Source organism: Bufo gargarizans, chromosome 6 (genome assembly GCF_014858855.1).
Source record: "Bufo gargarizans isolate SCDJY-AF-19 chromosome 6, ASM1485885v1, whole genome shotgun sequence".
NCBI lineage: Eukaryota > Metazoa > Chordata > Amphibia > Anura > Bufonidae > Bufo > Bufo gargarizans.
In genome coordinates this window covers 332,312,033-332,334,774 of record NC_058085.1, presented here as the reverse complement: position 1 = coordinate 332,334,774, position 22,742 = coordinate 332,312,033, and the positions used below count along the sequence as shown (strand labels likewise).

General features: G+C 44.1%; 1 protein-coding gene across 4 annotated transcripts in view; it reads left to right on the top strand.

Moving 5' to 3' along the window:
• The first annotated feature begins 3,392 nt into the window (after positions 1-3,392).
• Positions 3,393-22,742, top strand: part of CTBP2 (C-terminal binding protein 2) — a 117,396-nt gene continuing 98,046 nt past the window's right edge. For 2 of the 4 annotated variants that reach the window (XM_044296103.1, XM_044296101.1), the window contains exon 1: positions 3,393-3,651. The gene's annotated coding sequence lies outside the window, so the exon portion shown is untranslated. Of the gene's footprint in view, positions 3,652-3,677; positions 3,816-22,742 lie in introns of those variants that run through there. The other 2 variants (XM_044296102.1, XM_044296104.1) reach the window with 2 other exon arrangements.

Here is a 22,742-nt window from a genome sequence, read left to right as displayed (position 1 = left end):
AGAAATGAGAAGCAACTCATTGCACCAGTTAAATAACTTGTTGCCAGCTTAAAGATAATCGCCCATGCAGTAATTATCCAATAGGAGGCTCATATCTATTTGCTTCGTTAAATCCAGATGGTGACTTTTGTTTTTGGACAGACAGTGTATATTCTACAGTTTTCAAACCAGCCCCTGGATCTGAATACTTTTGTAATTACATGTAATTAAAAATGTTGTATAGTCACTGAGTTATTCAGTGAAATGTATCTGTATAGCGCCACCTGCTGCTTGTTCTTTTTCTTCTTTCCTTTTCCTGCTCACCAAGAAGGCCGCACATGCTCAGTTTCATCCTTTAACTACCGCCTGAGCTGTGATGGGGAGAGAGCTGCAGCAGAACAGACACTCCCCTTGAGCTGTGATAGGGAGAGCATGGACACGCCCCCTTAGCTGCAGCAGAACAGACACTCCCCTTGAGCTGTGATAGGGAGAGCATGGACACGCCCCCTTAGCTGCAGCAGAACAGACACTCCCCTTGAACTGTGATAGGGAGAGCTGAGACACGCCTCCTGAGCTGTGATAGGGAGAGCTGAGACACGCCCCCTTAGCTGCAGCAGAACAGACACTCCCCTTGAGCTGTCAGCTTGATATAAATCTAGCAGAGCAATGAATGTAGATATTTCTGGATCCATGTGAGGTACAGGGCTGGTTCTAGCTTTGTTAGAAAGAGACTGTCATGTACTAGATGATGTCTGATTTTCATGTTTTACAATAATGTGGGATAACCCCTTTATGTTGGTATGCTGTGCATTTATTGCAGCAGAACTGTGAGGATTACACAAATGTCATCCAATGCGCTACATGAAATGGCTGAAAACAGAAAGCAATAGATGGGGATAAAATAGAGATGTTAGATTAAACATGAATAAAATTAAACTTACTGCCCCTACCCGAGACCTGATGGATGGTGAAGCGGCTGATGGTAGCCCTGGCATAGGAGCCGCATGTTTTAGAGTCTTGGCTGCTGTCAGATGCTCCTCATCCTCAGATCCACTCTCCTCTTCTTCCTGATGCTGGATCCGGTCACGCTGTCCTCTCCTCTCTTTCTCATCTTCCCTCCTCTCCTTGCTCTCTTCTTTGTGTCCAGTGGACGTCATTTTTGCAAGTCTCTTCCAAGCTGCAGACTTCTGCCTGATTGTCTCCGCCAGAGGTCATCAATGCTCAGGTGGCACCTGTCTGGCCGAGGACCATCGACCTGCTGTGCCATATACACTATAAGGGTCCATTCAAACGTCCGTTGTTTCTTTCCTGATCTGTTCCGTTTTTTGCGGAACAGATCTGGGACCCATTCATTTTCAATGGGTCCTGAAAAAAAATCTGACATTGTGCTGTCCGATTTTTTTCAGGACCCATTGAAAATGAATGGGTCCAGATCTGGTCATCATGAGTGACAGTCTAGTGTCCACAGGAATGAGAACTTCATAGCAGCTTTTCCTAATGCCGTATTATTAGATGGGGGCAGGTGATGTGACTGGTATATGAGACTCGCACTGTACCGTAGTTCATTACACCGTACTGGCGTGTTATAAGAATTGTACTTGTGTGGAAATGCTCGTGAATGGGGGAGGGGAGAAACCACTAATTGTACCCTCTGCTAATGAACAGATAATACAGACGTGAGGGGCAGGTTTCGATTTTATTCAGTGTTATATACAGTATATATGAACTGAGTTTTTCTACTAATGTGAATTGAAATAATTTTTTAATAATACATGTTCCTGGGTTTTGACATGCACAGACACCACTAATCAGCCCCACTCCGGCCAATGACCAATAAAACCCTGAGCGCTCATCCCAGTCCTAACAGAAGGTGAATGTCACACTCCCTAGTGTACACGGTTTCTAAGGGCTTGGACGCTGTTTAAAAGGGCGCTCTAACATTGTTTATGGGGTCACCCTGGCAATAAAGCAAGGGCTTGGACGCTGTTTAAAAGGGCGCTCTAACATTGTTTATGGGGTCACCCTGGCAATAAAGCCACAAAAAATGATCATGCAAACCAAAACTCTGCATTCTCTTATCAGAAATATAGTTATGAGCGGGGGCGGACTAGGAACTTAAAGTGGCTCTGAAAAAATGCTAAACGTGGCCCCCGTTTTGAAGTTGGGTCCAAATTGATGGAAGGCAGGTCCAGCAATACCATATTGTGTGGCACATTATACCACCGCAACACAGCCAAATACCACAGTCCATCACAAAATACATCCCCAAAAACTTCCACTGGCCGGCTGTGAGGAGGTGTCAGGCGGCCCCCTTGGCATCATCGCACCGGGAAATTTCCCTGTAAGGTCTTTGGCCAGTCCGCCCCTGGTTATGAGATAGACAAAGAGATAAATGGATGGATAGATAACATGAAATGCAACTTTAAAAATTTTTGGCCAGTCTGAGAGGTCAAAACGCATCAAATTGTGTTGGTTTTATGCCTCTAGAATTAATATTTTTGGTGCACATCACTTTCCAGGGGCGAATTGGCCACAGACCTTACAGGGAAATTTCCCGGTGGGCCGATGCCCAGGGGGCCGGCCATTGGAAGTTTTTGAAGATGTATTTTGTGATGGACTGTGGTATTTGGCTCTGTTGGGGTGGTATAATGTGCCACGATATTGGTATTGCCGGCCCTGCTTTCCATCAATTTGGACCCAACTACAAAACGGGGCCACTTTTAGTATTTTTTCCAGGGCCACGTTAAGTTCCCAGTCCGCCCTTGTCACTCTCTCAAGCGCTGATAAGGCTCTGAAATTTATAACAGAGATTTCCCTGGTGAAATGGGCTCCCGACCAAGGAGAAAGAAGCTTGTCTTGTATGGGGAACCTCCAGAAGGACATCCAGGTGACCTACAGGTAAAAATACAAAGAGGGTGAAAAAATGGTGTTCATAATGTGTCACATATTTTCATATTTTATTCGGGAAAGCTATGTCTGTAATTTGACCCCACTGCTTTTTCTATAACCCTCCTTGAAGAAAAAAGCCTATGTGATAGGGGGGGGCTGCATTGTGCTATGTACCTACTCTGAATTCTGAGCACATGTCCTAGCAGTACCCCTTTAATTAAAAAAGTTACAAAAGTAAAATAAATAAACATTTTTTTCCTTTAACTAAAACAATCTTTAGTAATACAAGTATTTTAAAAATCATGTATATTCATACTTGGTACCTCGGACCTCCACAACTATACCCAATTATGCCACCCCCACCCCACCAAAAATGCATAGAAATACTGTATTATGGTGCCATAAGCAATCCAGACAATGTACAAATCTGATACCATCTCCTTGAACAAACAGAACATTGAGAATCCCAGAAAGTAACTTTGTATCCAGTGCAGGATGTGAGCTGCTCGCAGGAGCCCCCCAGCCATTGTGCCAGTGCTGTGCCATGCCTGCTCTCTGCCCCCCTCCTGCTGCTCCGGAGCCCCTGTGCCCAGCCGTGCTTTATTGGTCTGCACTTCCAGACCACGCCTAACCAAAAGTGAGGGGAGGAAGGGCCCCCCTGCAGCGCCCGGGTCCGTCTCACTGCAGCAGAGGAGCCGGAGAGGCTGCGGGGATCGTGCGGGAGGCTCCCGGAGCAGCGGAGCTGGAGGTGTCTCGGCGCAGTGGCCCCCAGGATACAGCAAGGTACAAGCCCCTTCTCTGCTTGTCATTGCCCCCCATTGTCTGCCGCCTCTGCTGGGCACAGCCTCTACAATGGCATCAGGCTAGAAGAGCAGATTTACTGCTGCTGTGCCTCCCCCTGGGGCTGTGAGCATGGACTGGTGATGGCTGCGGTCATCCTCCCAGAGGTACAGCCTGCAAGTTTGAATGGAAGCCTTTGTGTCAGCCCTGAGTGATCTGGGTGTATGGAAGGTGTGCTGACCAGTGCTGTGATGTGGGGGATATGTGCAGGATGTGTGATACGGAATAATGTGTGATATGGAGTAATGTGTGCGATATGTGCAGGATAATAATGTGTGATACGGAGTAATGTGTGAGAGGTGCAGGATAATAATCTGTGATATGTAATAATGTGTGATACGGAATAATGTGTGATATGTGCTGGATAATAATGTGTGATATGTGCTGGATAATAATGTGTGATATGGAATAATGTGTGATATGGAATAATGTGTGAGAGGTGCAGGATAATAATGTGTGATACAGAATAATGTGTGATATGTGCTGGATAATAATGTGTGAGAGGTGCAGGATAATAATGTGTGATATGGAATAATGTGTGATATGGAATAATGTGTGAGAGGTGCAGGATAATAATGTGTGATACAGAATAATGTGTGATATGCGCTGGATAATAGTATAGAATAATGTGTGATATGTGCTAGATAATAATGTGTGATATGTAATAATGTGTGATATGTGCTGGATAATAATGTGTGATATGTAATAATGTGTGATATGTGCTGGATAATAATGTGTGATATGTGCAGGTTAATAGTATAGAATAATGTGTGATATGTAATAATAATGTGTGATATGGAATAATGTGTGAGAGGTGCAGGATAATAATGTGTGATATGTAATAATGTGTGCTATGTGCTGGATAATAGTATAGAATAATGTGTGATATGTAATAATGTGTGATATGTGCTGGATAATAGTATAGAATAATGTATGATATGTAATAATGTGTGATATGGAATAATGCGTGATATGTGCTGGATAATAGTATAGAATAATGTGTGATATGGAATAATGTGTGATATGTGCTGGATAATAGTATAGAATAATGTGTGATATGGAATAATGTGTGATATGGAATAATGTGTGAGAGGTGCAGGATAATAATGTGTGATACAGAATAATGTGTGATATGTGCTGGATAATAATGTGTGAGAGGTGCAGGATAATAATGTGTGATATGGAATAATGTGTGATATGGAATAATGTGTGAGAGGTGCAGGATAATAATGTGTGATACAGAATAATGTGTGATATGCGCTGGATAATAGTATAGAATAATGTGTGATATGTGCTAGATAATAATGTGTGATATGTAATAATGTGTGATATGTGCTGGATAATAATGTGTGATATGTAATAATGTGTGATATGTGCTGGATAATAATGTGTGATATGTGCAGGTTAATAGTATAGAATAATGTGTGATATGTAATAATAATGTGTGATATGGAATAATGTGTGAGAGGTGCAGGATAATAGTATAGAATAATGTGTGATATGTAATAATGTGTGATATGTGCTGGATAATAGTATAGAATAATGTGTGATATGGAATAATGTGTGATATGTGCTGGATAATAGTATAGAATAATGTATGATATGTAATAATGTGTGATATGGAATAATGCGTGATATGTGCTGGATAATAGTATAGAATAATGTGTGATATGGAATAATGTGTGATATGTGCTGGATAATAGTATAGAATAATGTGTGATATGGAATAATGTGTGAGTGGGAATAAAGTGTGATATGTGCATGATAATAATGTGTGCTAATGTATGATATGTAATAATGTGTGAGATGTGCAGGATAATAGTATATAATAGTGAGTTATATGTTTAGGTTAATAGTGTATAGGATGTATATAATATGTGCTGGATAATAGTCTATATGTGCAATACAGCAATGTATGATATGTGAAGGATAATAGTATAATGTATGATATGTGAAGGACGATAGTCTGTGTGCAATATAATAATATATGCAGTATAATAGTATACATGTGCTCAATATAATAATGTATGGCATGTGCAGTATACTAGTATATATGTGTGCAGTATAACAATGTATGATATGTGAAGGATAATAGTCTGTGTGCAATATAATAATGTATGACATATGCAGTATAATAGTTTACATGTCTGCAAAATAATAATGTATTATATGTGCAGTTATGTGTACAAAATAATATAATGTATGACAGGGACCAGCAACTTCCAGCACTCCAGATGTGGTGAAACTATAACTCCCAGCATGCACACTTGTTTGGCAGTTCTCAGAACACCCCTAGAGGTGACTGGAGCATGTTAGGTGTGCTGGAGGTTGCTGACCCCTGATGTATGATATGTGCAGGAATATAGTCTGCGTAGGTAATCTAATAATGTATAATATGTGCAGAATCATAGTGTGTATATATATATAGTATATATATGGATGTCTGCAGATTAATAATATGTGTGCACTATAATACTGTATGAATACTGCGATATAATGCGGTATGTCGTGTGCTACGGTATAAGAAGTTCAGGATAGATGCATCATAGCGGGACTGGTAGAACGTCGTCAGCCAGGCGCCCAGGCATCTGGAAATCTGGTAACTTCTGGGTTGGTTTTATATCTGTAGAATTTCTTATTGCCTGGTCACAATTTTTTTTTAAATTAAATTAAACTGGATCTGAGAGCTGGCTGACTGCCCTTCAGTCTACAATAATTAGTCTCCCCCTGGACTTGTTGCTGTTCTAGGCCTGTATCTACAGTAATTAGACGCCACTATATACTGAATATACAGAAAACCGCTGGTGACACGACAGGGTGAGGATAGCTTCACATCTGCATTAAAGGCAACCTGTCAGGAGCTTCATTCTGCCCGAACCGTGGACATCCTGACCGACAGATTCCCTGGTTACCAGCCCTTGTTTAATGACGAGCCGGGAGAAGAGTCGCTGGACGGACGGTCACGGACCTCTCCTGGGTCGGGCTGTCTCCCCTATACACAAATATAAACCTGTCAGGCATGCTGGGGTGGACAGGGAGAAGCTGGTGGGGAGCCCCCATAGTGACTTCTTATTTTTGAGGCCCCCACACAAACCTATTTATATTGTTTTCTTGTTTTTTCAGTGGCATTGTCATCCAGAGCTACTGATTTCCCTAATGCACTAAAAAACGTATGTGTGTAGAACAGTATTTCGTGCAGCTTGTGGTTCAGGCAGCTTGAAGCTCCCGACCAATTCCCTTTAGGCTACATTCACACGACCGTATTTATGTGTCCGCATCTGTTTCGCAATTTTGTTCCGGCATGTGCGGTCTGCCAATTGCGGTATGCACATGGGCCGGTATGCGCAAAACACCACGGTCATGTGAATGTAGCCTTAAACGAGTTTTCTGAGATTTTCCGATCATCAGTATCTGACCGTGGTCCGACACCCGGGACCGTCGCTAAGCAGCCATTTGAGAAGGCACCGACGCTCGCAGTAGCATCACAGCTTTCTCGCAACTTTCCCTAGGCCACGTGACGTCACCATACATTGGTCACATGGCCTAGGTGCTGCTCAGACCCATTGAAGTGAATGGGGCTGAGCATCATATCAAGCACAGCCGCTATACAATGTACGGCGCTGTGCTTGGTTTGCAGAGAGAAGGCCGCAACACTACTGCGAGCTCTGGTGCCTTCACAAACAGCTGATCGGCGGGGGTCCCGGGCGTCGGACCCCCACCAATCAGATACTGAGGAACTATCCAGAGGATAGGTCACCAGTTAAAAGGTCTCGGAAAACACCTTTAGGAATTCCGTTTCGCTATCCTTTTAAAAAAGGAATTTAATTCTTTGATGTCCCCAGATGTGCTGCAACCTTTTAGGAATTCTGCCAGATTAGGCATTGTGGAAATTTCCTTGCAAACTCAGCAAAATAGACAGTTGATAGATATTACACTGCATCCACACAGAAGCCTTGGCCACAGCCTCTTAAGTAACCTCCAATATAACATTGAGTCTTTTAGTGACGATGACATGTGTGCAGCTCATCGTGCGGGGATCGTGCGCCCCCCCGGACTCTGTAATCCACACGCCCATTCATAATCATTGAATGTATTTGTTGGTTAGAACAATATAATAATTTGTTACAATGTAATTCATGATGGTATTTAAATAATAAGATAATATTTTGCCAAAGAAGAACGTAGGGAGCTGAGCAATGGCTGCACTCGTCATTTGGTACTGTTCAGCGTGACCTCGCTGTGGGGCACATTCATCAGTACCAATGAAGGGACAATGCACAAAATGCACAGAAATCTAGCAAATACATCAAATTTGTGCCTGACAAATACAGCCCCAGCCATGATTGTAACCATTTTTATTATAAAAAGGTCATTAAAAACACAAGTGAAATGCATCGTTAGGGGGCGCATTCACATGTGGCCTATAAGCTGCATCAGTTCTGCCACAGAATTACAGGTGGAAAACCTGCAGGTAGTACCGTACAGTCCTATAGGATGCATTTGAGCATAAAAACCTGCTCCAAACTGCACTGTGAGAACCTGTGTTAAACATCTATTCACATGTCAGGGTTGTATCGCAGTTTTTGCAGTGATTTTTTTCACTAACTTATGGAAAAATGTTGCAACCATTTGTGAAAACTGGAGGCAAGCGCCATGATTTCACTGCCACACCACTGTATCTGTATTGCGCTCCGCAAACCAATGATCCCCTAAATATGGACACCTTCTGGGTGCAATCAACATTTTTCTCACTCTCATCACTAGAAATGATTGTTCTTGTTTCCAATATGGCCAAGAATAGGACATCTTCTATAATTTGCGGAATGGACATACGGATGCTGACAGCACACGGATGGCAAAGAGGCTAATAGGTCTGTGTGCAATTGGATGCAAAACATGGTCTTGTGCATGAGCCCTAAAGTCACCTACATGTGGATGCAGGTGTACAAACAGAAAATCCGCCCCAAAAAACGCAGGTGTTACTTACCTTGATGCGGTTTTGCTGCAGATCTTGCATTGCAAAGGGTGAAATCTGCGCAAAAAATGGCACAAACAATTGACATGCTGAGGATTTCAAAATCTGCCCGGCAGGTCAATTTCTGCACAGAAGAAAAAAGCAAAGTGAACATGAGATTTGTCTAATCTCATACACATTGCTGGTACTGTATTAGCGCTCATGCACACGACCGTGCCGTGTTTTGCGTTCCGAAAAATATGGACGCTGCCCAGGACTCCCATAATAGAAATGCCTATGTCTGCAAAACGGACAAGAATAGGACATGTTCTAGTTTTTTTGCTGGGCCACGGAACGGAGTGCTGTCCGCCTCTTTTGCGGCCCCATTGAAGTGAATGGGTCCACACCAGATGCGGACCAGAACGGTCGTATGCATGAGGCCTAAGAGGGCCATTTATTAAGGCCAGCGTTTTACCGTTAATAAAGGCACATGCACGCCTTTTTGCAGATTGGATGTAGACCCATTTATTTCGTATGTCCGTTCTGCAGCCACATGAAAAAGGTAGAACTTGTCCCATTTCTTCTGAAGTGACCCGTGTTTTGCACATCCACGATTTGCAGACCACAAGACACGTCCAGTCGTGTGAACAAACCCTAATTTTGGAGCTTCTGTGCAGGTGCCAAAACTGAAATAACTGGTGTAGATTTCCGGTATAAACTGCGCAAGTTTCCGTGCGTGGATTATAAGACATGTGCCAGACCAGCTATGCCCAACCCTACACGACTACCTGCCAAAGTTTTGAAAAAAATGGGGAGTAGGGTTCGAAACCGCCAAAAAAGTGGGGATTATGCTAAACCTTGAGACTTTATGACGCCAATCTTCTGTTGTGAAGGAGTTGATAAGTGTCCCCCTCAAGACTTTGTGTACTGACACCTACAGGACAGTTCCCCCGATGTCAACAATCAGAACTGCTTTGAAATACATTGTCAGGATTGCTGCGCATGCGCACAGGAGTCCTCTCCATTATGTTAGAACAGTGCTGACAGTGTTGGAAGCGAGGGCAGTAGGAAAATCAGAAAGAGTGATCTGGACTCTTTGGCCTCATGCACACGACTGTTGTGTGCATCCGTGTCCGTTGTTCCGTTTTCCGTGATTTTCTGTGGACCCATTGACTTTCAATGGGTCAGTTGAAAACTCGGAGGATGCACCGTTTGTCACCCGCGTCCGTGATCCGTGTTTCCTGTCCGTCAAAAAAATATGACCTGTCCTATTTTTTTGACGGACAACGGTTCGCGGACCCATTCAAGTCAATGGGTCCGTGAAAAAACACGGAGGCACACAATATTGTCATCCGCGTCCGTGATCCGTGTCAGTTTTTTTCCTATCATTTTCAAGGCAAACTTGACTTAGATTTTTTTTTTCACTTTTCTGGTCTGGTGATTCTCCAAAAATCAAGGAAGACACACGGAAACAAAAACGGACACGGATCACGGAACAATGGAACCCCGTTTTGCGGACCGTGAAAAAATACTGTCGTGTGCATGAGGCCTTTATCTGCACATATTACTGTAGAACAGTCCAAAATCAGGTGACAGATTCCCATTAATAATGCAGATCTGTAGGGACACTCCATTGAAGTGAATGTGTCGGCATCCAACTGCAAATAATGCAGATCAGATGCGGACCCAAACCACGGTTGTGTACATGAACCCTCATGAACGCATTTTTTCCCCGTGTCGTTCCTTTTTTTTTGGGCGGCCTATATGCGGAACTATTCACTTCAATGTGGCTGCTGCAAAAAAAATGGAAATTACTTTGTGTCTGTATGTCCACATGGCCGTTCCGCCTAGGGCAGCTATTGAGTAGCCTAGCAGGTATCTGGGTTGAGGGCATCAGGATTATCTCCGTTACCGGCGTGTGGTATGGGCCCTGGGATTAACGGGCGGCAGAGATTCCGTCGCATCGGGGGATTGGTGTCAGTGTAGACACAGGCCGGGTGCGAAGAGGATAGGACCAGGGTGGATGACATGGCGAAGGGGGAGGTCTGCATTTGAAGCAGGACGTACGTGAGCGTATATATGGAAGGGGGAGTACGCGGAAATAGTTTCATCACTTCCCCTTGAGCGTTTTAACTTAGACGGGAGTAAAAAGGACGAGGGAAAAAGGTTTTCTAATTGGCATTTGCTATCTTAGCAAGTGTAATTGGTGAAAAAGCGCCGGAGTGCTGCTCTGCTCTTTTTTGCTATTTAGATGCGATAGGGGAGACATACCGGATATATGGGGGGACAGGTTGGCTCCGGTATGACAAGCAATTCAGGCAGAGGAAGGCGGTACGCCCTAATATGCGTTGGGACCATAAGGACATTGAGGTTTGGCTGAAGGTGACGGCGCCGGTATGACCAGGGCAGTCCTTTCGGGGGGAGACAGGAGGGTCAAGCCAATCCAGTTTTGCAGCAGCATCGGCCAAGGGTTTGTTCTTCCTCTTTAACAAAGGAAGTTGCAAGTTTGGTGCAAAATGCTAATTCAAGCATGAGTGCTCGTCCTGCGGCAGTAATCACGGGGCCAATCGTTGCTTCAAGGGAATTAGGCAAAAAGGAGGTGATATCGCTGAAAAAGGGGCTGACTCCAGTGCGGGTGGAAAAGATGGAGTGGTATCTAAGTAGATACCCCAGTCGTGAAGCGGCAGAGTTCTTAAATGGGGGGGTTTACGCAGGGTCTCAGTATTCCGTCGACACCATTGCCGGTTGTTATGGTACGGAAAAATTTGCGTTCGGCTTTGGAACATCTGGAAATAGTGTCCGGAAAATTGGCCAAGGAGGTTTTTTTGGGTCGTATGGGTGGCCCATTTTTGGAACCACCTTTGGTTAAATTGTGGGTGTTGCCATTAGGAGTAGTGCCCAAGAAGGAGCCGGGCAAATTCACCATCTATCTTTCCCAAAAGGGACGTCGGTCAATGATGGTATTGATCCGGAACTTTGTTTGGTGGTTTATACCTCATTTGATGCGGCTGTGGCTTGGGTGTGAAAGTTGTACCCAGGGGCGCTATTGGCAAAAAGTGACATTGAGGCAGCTTTTCACCTTCTGTCGGTTAATCCTGATAGTTTGCATTTGTTCGGTTGTTTTTGGGAGGGGGCTATTTCGTAGATAGGTGCTTGCCAATGGGTTGTTCTTCGTCATGCGCATATTTTAAAGCATTTAGTTCTTTCCTGGAATGGGTTGTGGCAGACGTGTCTGGTTGTTCGTCCATTATTCATTACTTGGACGATTTTCTTTGTTTGGGTCCGGAAGGATCGTGGGTTTGTTCGTTGTTGTTAAATACGTTGCAGTCAGTTTTTGCGTTGTTCGGGGTGCGGTTAGCGGAAGGGAAGATGGTGGGCCCTGCGACAGATTTGAGTTTCCTAGGGATAGTGATTAATACGGAGAAAATAGAGTGTAGGCTGCCTGACGACAAAGTGCAAGATTTAAGGGTGGAGATGGGCAGGGCCAGGAGGTCTTCTGAAATTCGCTTGCAGGATTTACAATGTCTTTTGGAGAAGCTCAATTTCGCATGTTGTATCATGCCAATAGGATGTTTTTTTTGGCGGCAGCTACGGGGAGGGTGTCTGTCCCCCACCATTTCATTCGGCTGGGTCGTAAACTGAGGAGGGATCTGGATGTATGGGTGATGTTTTTGCAAGATTTCAACGGTAAAGCGTTAGTTATGGGGGACGTTGTAGATAGTTTTGATTTTGAGTTATTTTCGGATGCAGCAGGGGGGGTTGGTTTTGGAGTGTATTGTCATGGTCAGTGGTGCGCGGATCGTTGGCCGGAGTCTTGATTGTTAAGGGGCTGGGTGCGGAACTTGGTGCTATTGGAGCTTTTTCCTATCGTGCTCACTAATGGTTTTGTGGGGTAAGAAGTTTAGGAATAAGAAAATTCATTTTCTCTTTGATAATCTGGGGGTGGTGCAGTCAGTGGCGCAATTAAATAAATATGTAGCGGGTTTAGCATTTGGTTTTAAGTTATGAGGTCTTCCTGATGTTACTAAATCTTTCCTGGTCAGACAGGTTTTGAGGGGTTGGAGAAGGGAAAAGCGGGTGGAGGATAGAAGAAGGCCAGTCTTGTTCGCTTTATTACTTAAAATTGGCTTGCAGTTGGAATTTGTGTGTCGTTCATCAAGTGAGCTGCGGTTGTTCAAGTTAGCGTTTTCATTGGCCTTTTTTGGGGCGTTCTGTTTAGGGGGGTTGGTGAGTAGCAGTGTGTGGGGCGTGGGGGGTTTACTTGGGGAAGATGTGAATCTTTACCAAGTTAGGGTGGTGGTGAGGATTCGCATGTCCAAAACAGATAAAGAAGGTAGGGGGAGTAGTGTTATCCTTTTTGCTGTTCAGGGGTGTATGTTATGTCCAGTTAGGTGTTTGCAAGACTACAGGTTGGCTACAAGTTTGGGTAGTGACCCTCTTCTTAGGCATGATGATGGGTCATTCTTGTTGCGTTTTCAGTTTATGGCTGTTTTTAAGCATAGCTTAAGAGGTTTGGGCATTGACCCGCAGGATTATACAGGACATTCATTTAGGATTGAGGCTGCAAAGGAAGCTGCGAGGTTAGTAATGAGTGCCGAAGTGATAAAAAGGAGCGGCAGGTGGGAATCGGTACGGTTCTGTTCTTATGTCAGGTTAGGGAGGTTGTAAATGAAGGGATTGTCTTAGTTTTAACGTTTCTCCTTATGTTTTGCTTTGTTTCAGTGGGTTCCCCGGCATTGGTCTGGGTTTTTAGGCACTCATTCGTCTTTTGAGGGGCTTGAGGGCAGATGTTCGGCCAAACGGGCATCAGTTGTGCCATGGCTCGAGTCCAGAGGTATATTATGGGGTAGTGTCCTAAGGGTAGTGCATCGTTTTGCACGCTTGGATCGGTCTCTCGATGTTTTGGTACTTCACATTGGGAGTAATGATTTGGGTGTTAGGCCAGTTAGGGAGTTGATAAGGGATATAAAGTTTGATTTGTTGAGATTGTGGGCTTTATTCCCGGCCATGGTAACAGTGTGGTCTGATATAGTGCCTCGTCGTATGTGGCGGGAGGCTCGCTCGGTGGAACGCCTAAAAAAGGCGAGAGTTAAGGTGAACAGGGCTATTGGTAAGTTCATGGCCATGAATGGGGCGGTGGCAGTTAGGCATTCTGAGCTGGGTGTTGGCGAATTTTGGAGGGCTGACGGGGTTCACCTCAATGCTGTGGGCATTGACTTATGGTCATTGGGGCTTCAGGGAGGCATTGAGAGGGCTTTAGGCTTGTGGAGGGACGTGCATTCTCGAGGAAGAAGGGGGTCAAGTTGCGCGTGGTTGGCGGTGGAAGATCCTCGAAGTTGGTGGTATTGCTGGTACTGGAGAATGGGAGGACCTCAATGGTGGGGCTGGACTCTCATGGTTGGGCAGTTGGTTGGTAGACAGAGGCGTCCATCAGTTGGTGTCTCCGAGCTGGCGCTCTACGGCTAGAGGCAAGAATTGCCATGTTTGAGTTTTGTGGGAATTAAGCTTTGGGGCTTCAAGGACCTCCCTCGTCAGGGTTAATTTATATTGTTTATTTATGGTTATATTTATATTGGTAATAAAAATGGCTGCTGTGGCCGATTAAATCCGACTTGGTGTGTTATTTGTTTGAGAAGTCAGGAAAGGGTTAATCAGTATATAAAAGGACCCAAGGGAATTAACCAATAACCTAATCATGTATTTGTGAACGCGGACAAAATAGAGCATGCTTCCGTGCTAAAAACACAGACCCACGGATCGTGCTAAAACACTGATACGAGAATACACACATTAAAATGAATGGGGACGTGTGGTGTCTGTGGAGAACACGGTGTGTATTATAAGCGCATAGAATTTTAAGAAAACGATATTCGGGATATATAATGCGCTTATGTGCAGGAGACCTTGCACAGCATAAGGCCTCATGCACAGGAACGTCTTTTCTTTCCATGTCCGTTCCGTTTTTTTTGCGGACCGTATGCGGAACCATCCATTTCAATGGGTCCACAAAAAAAAAAAACTGAAGTTACTCTGTGTGCATTCCGTTTCCTTATGTCCGTTCCCCAAAAGAATAGAACATGTCCTATTATTGTCGGCATTACCGACAAGGATAGGACTGTTCTATTAGGGGCCAGCTGTTCTGTTCCGCAAAATACGGAATGCACACAAACGTCATTCCGTATTTTTTGCAGATCGTTTTTTTTGCGGACTGCAAAATACATACGGTCGTGTACATGAGCCCTAAGAAAAACCTCGTAATTAGACCAGCGTTTGTGGACACAGTCTTATAGGAGGAGGCATTATTTGTCAGGAATGGCGCGCACACTAATAGTCTGGGGGTTTCTTTGCATCTTCAGCTGATGGCTTCTGACACAGATGTCTCCGTCAGCTGCTGTTTGTCTGATTCTTCCCTGTTTTACAGCAGAGCTAATCTGTCTCCATGTGCTGCTCACATTCGGCTGATAAAGCCTCAGGGCTATTTGTTTTCTTTATGAACCTGTAGGCCGGGCTCACACATTGCTGTGTTGTGTGGCACATGTCCGCACGCTCTCCGCAAGCTGCAACCCTATTTCGGCCTCCTTCACACACACATTTTTTCCTCTGTCGTATTTTATTTTTAATCCACAAAATGCCTGAAAATTTGCAATTTTTTACGCCTGGAAACAGGCATTTTTGTCCCATAGATGTCCACTGAACTGCTGATAGATGCCCTTCGAGGATTTTAATATTGATGGCCTTCAGGATAAGGCATCAATATCAGATCAGCAAGGGTCCGACACCCGACATCCCTCCCGATCAGCTGTGGAACTACACTGCGCCATCTATTGTGTAGTGGACAGAGCTGGTAACTGCAGCATTCACATCAGTCAATGCAGTTGGATAGAGCCGTGTACTTCCAGCACCAGAGTTTACCCTGAACAGTGGATTGCTGGGGGTGCGGGGAGTTGGACCCCTGCAGATATGATATTAATGACCTATACTTAGGATAGGCCATCAAAACTAAAATCTTAGATTACCGCTTTAAAGGTCATTTGGACAATGGCAGAGCATAAACTGTTTGATTCAGATCAGAACAGTGATCTACCATAGTAGATACTGGGGCTTATACTACATGTATGCACCCACTAATCTAATTGTTTTACCAGTGCCTAAAACATATGGGTGCAAGATAAAAGGCTGCGGGTGCGTGGGGGGGGGGGGGGGAGGGGGGGGCTGTATATAAGTTAAATTAATTGGCCCATGTCATTAGGCGGCTGTGGTCCTGGACAGAAGGGGCTGTGTCCTTATCTTCTGTGACATCTTTATTAGCTTTCTATGGAAAAAAGTGGTAAGTGTCCGGTATAACGGCTGCAGATGTCAGGCGCGTCCTGCGACCGACGGATGGTTCACCTTACACCAAACAAAAATGACGACACATTTACAAAAAACAATGCCGCCATCCCTCTTCCAGGATCTGTGACATTTACAAGATCTGCCGAGGGAAATGAATGTGACAGCTTTAAAGCGCTGTGGAAGAGTTTGTAAATGAGAAGGTCTCATCCTGGAAATGTCACTGCTTGTTGCTAATTTGTATGCATGAGTATCCCGCTTAATAAGGTGCTTGGCTTCAGGAAAAGCTGTTTATCTCCCCGAGATTAAGGATACATTTCACATTTACTGTCCTCCCGATTTATGGACACCATTTATACTCTGCTCTCCTAGGCAGGTTAGTAATGGAATAGGGTTGCATATAAATTGCATGTCTTATATAGGCGTCCTTGCAGGAGACAATGGAAAGTTTACCTGCCGGCAAGACAAAGGGGCAGCCTCGTAGTGCCGCCAAGTGCAACGTATGTTACTAATCCCATTAGATCTTAAAGTTTTTTTTCTTCAGGATTTTGATATTGATGGACTATCCTCAGGAAAGGTCATCAGTATCAGATCTATGGGGGTCCTATTCCCGACACTCCCACGATCAGCTGTTTGAAGAGGCTACGGCACGTCGGTGAGCTCTGTCGCCTCTTTCTAGACTTGTGACGTCACGTTCATCAGTCACATGGCCTAGGCGCGACTCGGTCCTAGTGAATGGGGCTGAGCTGCAATACCAAGCACAGCCACTATTCAATAGACGGCGCTGTGCTTGGTAAGCTGGAAGGAGGCCGCGGCGTTACTCCTCAAACAGCTGATCGGCGGGGGTGCCGGGAGTCGGAACCGCGCTGATCTGATATTGATGACCTATCCTGTTGATAGGTCATCTGTATTAAACACCTGGAAACCCCCTTTAAAGGGAGACTGCCAGCTTAGTTTTGTTTATTAACTATGAATGGCGGCAGGATGTCGTGTGTCTTTCCGTTGCTGTATTGTTCCAAAAAAAAAAAAACTTTGTCGTTATAGGCAAATGAGCAGTTTAGAGCACCAAGGGTGGCCCTGAGCCCCACAGAGCAACGAAGTGCCGTCCTACAATGCAGAACACTTCCGAGCATGGACAGCTCTCTTTAAGTCACACCACAGATTTTCAATTATATTCAGGTCTGGGGACTGAGATGGTCATTCCAGAACGTTGTACTTGTTCCTCTGCATAAATGCCTTTAGTGGATTTTGAGCAGTGTTTAGGGTCGTTGTCTTGTTGAAAGATCCAGCCCCGGCGCAGCTTCAGCTTTGTCACTGATTCCTGGACATTGGTCTCCAGAATCTGCTGATACTGAGTGGAATCCATGCGTCCCTCAACTTTGACAAGATTCCCAGTCCCTGCACTGGCCACACAGTCCCACAGCATGATGGAACCACCACCATATTTTACTGTAGGTAGCAGGTGTTTTTCTTGGAATGCTGTGTTCTTTTTCCTCCATGCATAACGCCCCTTGTTATGGCCAAATAACTCAATTTTTGTTTCATCAGTCCACAGCACCTTATTCCAAAATTAAGCTGGCTTGTCCAAATGTGCTTTAGCCCACCTCAAGTGGGACTGTTTGTGCTGTGGGCGGCGAAAGGGCTTCTTGTGCATCCCTCTCGCATACAGCATCTCCTTGTGTAAAGTGCGCCGAATGGTTGAACGATGCACAGTGACTCCATCTGCAGCAGGATGATGTTGTAGGTCTTTGGTGCTGGTCTGTGGGTTGACTCTGACTGTTCTCACCTTTCGTTGCTTCTGTCTATCCGAGATTTTTCTTGGTCTGCCACTTCGAGCCTTAACTTAAACTGAGCCTGTGGTCTTCCATTTCCTCAATATGTTCCTAACTGTGGAAACAGACGGCTGAAATCTCTGAGACAGCTTTCTGTATCCTTCCCCTAAACCATGATGGTGAACAATCTTTGTCTTCAGGTCATTTAAGAGTTGTTTTGAGACCCCCATGTTGCTACTCTTCAGAGAAAATTAAAAGAGGAGGGAAACTTACAATTGACCCCCTTAAATACTCTTTCTCATAATTGGATTCACCTGTGTATGTAGGTCAGGGGTCACTGAGCTTACCAAGCCAATTTGAGTTCCAATAATTAGTTCTAAAGGGTTTGGAATCAATAAAATGACAACAGTGCCCAAATCTATGCACCTGCCTAATTTTGTTTAAACAATTATAGCACACTTTCTGTAAATCCAATAAACTTCTATTCACTTCTCAAATATCACTGTGTGTGTCTCCTATATGATATATTTAACTGACTTTTTTTTATCGTAACAACCAACGATTTATGCAGGAAAATCATGACGATTAGCAAGGTTGCCCAAACTTTCGCATCCCACTGTATTTCCTCATTTCCCTGGTTCTCTTCTGGCCCTTTGTTTACATGCAATAAAAACAATCTCTGCCCCTCCCCCAGCACTGCTAAGGGAGTGAATACAAGAGCTGCCCTGAGTGACATGTCTGCCTGCTGGGAGACTCTGCAGCATGTTGTATGTGTAGGACTACAAGTCCAAGCTGTATAATGACACTCCTAAGGGAGTGGATACAAGAGCTGCCCTGAGTGCTGGGAGAATCAACAGCAACTTGTAAGTGTAGAACTACAAGTCCCAGCTGTATAATGACACTGCTAATATACACAGGATCTTCCCCCTACCTTCTTGTGCAATGCTCTCTCTAGTATGTCAGCTCCAGTGCCCAGAATTGTCTCCTCATTGCCTGCAGAGCTACCCAGTCTGTGCAGCTGAAGGGGTTAATAATCCTAGGAGAGAGAAGACGGCAGTGAAGGGGGCGTGGCCAGCACAGTGACGTCTCGTTTACAGGCTTGTAAACAACCTTTATCAGAGCAGGGAGAGAAGCTGACATCACAGGTCATGTGACCCTCAGTGAAATCTGAGAAACCAGCCACTGGAGATAAAGTGAGTTAATTGTGAGTTAGTTACATTTGCTTAGTTAGAAACATAGAAAGAACAAAAAAATAACTCGGATAACCCCTTAAAAGAGGAGGGAAACTTACAATTGACCCCCTTAAATACTCTTTCTCATAATTGGATTCACCTGTGTATGTAGGTCAGGGGTCACTGAGCTTACCAAGCCAATTTGAGTTCCAATAATTAGTTCTAAAGGGTTTGGAATCAATAAAATGACAACAGTGCCCAAATCTATGCACCTGCCTAATTTTGTTTAAACAATTATAGCACACTTTCTGTAAATCCAATAAACTTCTATTCACTTCTCAAATATCACTGTGTGTGTCTCCTATATGATATATTTAACTGACTTTTTTTTATCGTAACAACCAACGATTTATGCAGGAAAATCATGACGATTAGCAAGGTTGCCCAAACTTTCGCATCCCACTGTATTTCCTCATTTCCCTGGTTCTCTTCTGGCCCTTTGTTTACATGCAATAAAAACAATCTCTGCCCCTCCCCCAGCACTGCTAAGGGAGTGAATACAAGAGCTGCCCTGAGTGACATGTCTGCCTGCTGGGAGACTCTGCAGCATGTTGTATGTGTAGGACTACAAGTCCAAGCTGTATAATGACACTCCTAAGGGAGTGGATACAAGAGCTGCCCTGAGTGCTGGGAGAATCAACAGCAACTTGTAAGTGTAGAACTACAAGTCCCAGCTGTATAATGACACTGCTAATATACACAGGATCTTCCCCCTACCTTCTTGTGCAATGCTCTCTCTAGTATGTCAGCTCCAGTGCCCAGAATTGTCTCCTCATTGCCTGCAGAGCTACCCAGTCTGTGCAGCTGAAGGGGTTAATAATCCTAGGAGAGAGAAGACGGCAGTGAAGGGGGCGTGGCCAGCACAGTGACGTCTCGTTTACAGGCTTGTAAACAACCTTTATCAGAGCAGGGAGAGAAGCTGACATCACAGGTCATGTGACCCTCAGTGAAATCTGAGAAACCAGCCACTGGAGATAAAGTGAGTTAATTGTGAGTTAGTTACATTTGCTTAGTTAGAAACATAGAAAGAACAAAAAAATAACTCGGATAACCCCTTTAAATGCTGAGAAAGGGGTGGAACATACTGTATGTACTGTCATGATATGGGCAGATCATCTGATACGGGAGGGGGTGGCAATTTTGTATCTTGCCTAGGGCGGCAAAAATCCTTGCACCGGCCCTGAGTGCAATGACTGGGAGCAGCGATTGTGCCGCCCCCGTCATTGTACCCCTCAGATGACGCATTCATAACTGATCGCGGCATCTGATAAAAACAGAGCTTAAAATTTTAAAAATCGTACTTACCTCATCCATTTGCTGGCGCTGGCCTTAATAGAAGATCTGGCTCAAAATCTCATGCTTCCCGTTGTGACGTCTTTACACTGGTGTGGTAATGTCATACGTCACTGTGTACAGGATTTCATACGACATCTTGAAGCAAGATGGAGGCGGCCTATTGCGAGCAAAAGGATGAGGTACGGTAAGTATGATTTATTTATTTATTTTTTACACTATTTCAGGTATAATTGATTCGCTACCACAAAGCACTAGGAAATTCGGCTTTGTGACGAATTTAATTTATCCTGAAATTTCGATTTGCTCGACTGTCAATCAACAATGAAAAGGAGTGGCCTACATCGGGTAAAAAAAACACTCACTGGTATAGTTTTTCGTCTACTCTTTTGCCTTTTCCAGGTGAAAAAGTAGTAAATTTGCCCGACACACCTCCGCTCCGCTCCTTTCCCGTTCATCTGTCGCACTTGCTGTTAAATTTATAAAAGATATAAACTAATTTTTACGCCAGATGAACTTTCATAAATGACCCCCATTGTGTCTGGTTTTCCAGTGAATTTCCTGCGGACAGACCCCCTTTAAATGACCAAAATTCTGCAAGAGCAATTTCTCATTGTCACGCCATTTGTAGTTTTCAGCTGCAATTACTAAGCTTTTTCTGGACCCTTTGTAACAAAGACGTAGTTTGGCGAGAAAAGCCATTCCTCTAAAAATAGTCCCAGCATATGTTAAAGATCACATTGTTCACTTGTGCTGTGCCTTTCTTGTGTTATTTTAGGAATTTGAGTTTATAATAGATTTTTTTTTTCAGAATTCAAGACATTGGGATGTTTCTGCACAGATTTCTATCGTAAATGTATATTTAAAGGGCATCTGTCAGCAGATTTGTACCTATGACACTGGCTGACCTGTTACATATGTGCTTGGCATCTGTGTTGGTCCCATGTTCATATGTGCCTGCAATGCTGAGAAAAATGTTTTAATATATGCAAATGAGCATCTAGGAGCAAAGGGGGAGTTACTATTACACCTAGAGGCTCTGCTCTCTCTGCAACTGCTGCGGTCTCTGCATTTTGATTGACAGGACCAGGCAGTGAAGATATCATCAGACCTGGCCTTGTCAATTGAAATACAGAGGGCGCTGCAGTTGCAGAGAGAGCAGAGCCTCTAGGTGTAATGACAACGCCCCCTTTGCTCCTAGATGCTCATTTGCATATATTAAAACATCATTTGTCTCAGCAATGCGGACACATATGAACATGGAACCAACACAGACGTCTTCAGCTGCCAAGAGCACATGTAACAGGTCAGCCAGTGTCATAGGTACAGATCACCTCTAGGACCCACACCTATCTTTAGAACAGGGCCCCCAAAGAGAAGCAGAGCACATGCACAGAGTGCTCTCTATTCACTTTTATGGGGGTTTTGGAACTCCCATAGAAATGAATGGAGAGCACACTGCGCAAGCGCGGCCAGAGTTTGGGGGGTATATATTTTTTAATAATTTCTGCTGATGTTCATTTTAATTTACCATGTTACTATCAATTTTTTTAAAAGAAATCCTAAAACCAGGCTGTTTTTTCACTGGCCGCTAAGCTAATACCAGCCTCCACTTCCTCTTCTTTAGAGACCACTTTTCAGCAGTTGTCTCCTTAGCATCACAGGCAGATAACATCTATACTGTATATAAAACATCCAGAATCCAGCAATCACAGCCTCCCTGCACAGTGATCCCTGCAAAGGTCACAGAGCCTGACCATGATATCAGGTCAATGAGCATCTCCAAGTCATTGTGTCTATAGCCCATGGTGACTGCTGTAAAGCATCACTCTAAATGCTGTTAACAGCAGCCCAGGCAAGATGGCCGCCCTAATAACTATTTACACCTTATTCTTAAGAGTTGTCTAAAAATTTATTTGCCGCTACTAGTTCTCCTTCTCCCGCAGAGCGTTTTACTGTGGAAACCAGATGGTCCATATTGAACCAAGCTCTTGATAACTGTATCTAAGTTAGGACTATTTGGGCATCTGTCCTGACTCTTTAGAAGAACTTTCTGCTTCTCAATATGTTCGTATTATGTTTGAGGCTTTAGAGATTGGTCTACAGCAGCACTGATCCTAGGGTTCACCTCAATACACTGTCAGGGGAAATTATTAAGCCCTGCACTCCAGAGTTCTGGCTTTACAAAGTCACAAAATAGGGGCTTTGTGACTTTTTGGGCTTATTTTGCAATATTTTTGTGACCTTTTGCATTTTACGTCATTCCAGTTTTGAAAAGAGGATGGAAAGTGGACATGGTTAGTCTACCAAGCTGATTAAAGCTAGATTCATCAACTGCAAATTTTTTAAAAGTCTCAATAATTGTAAACAGGTGGAGTAGAAAGCGGAGGAACATCTTAAGGCCTCATGCACACAAACTTTTTTTTCCCCGTTTACGTGCCTTTTTTGCGTTCC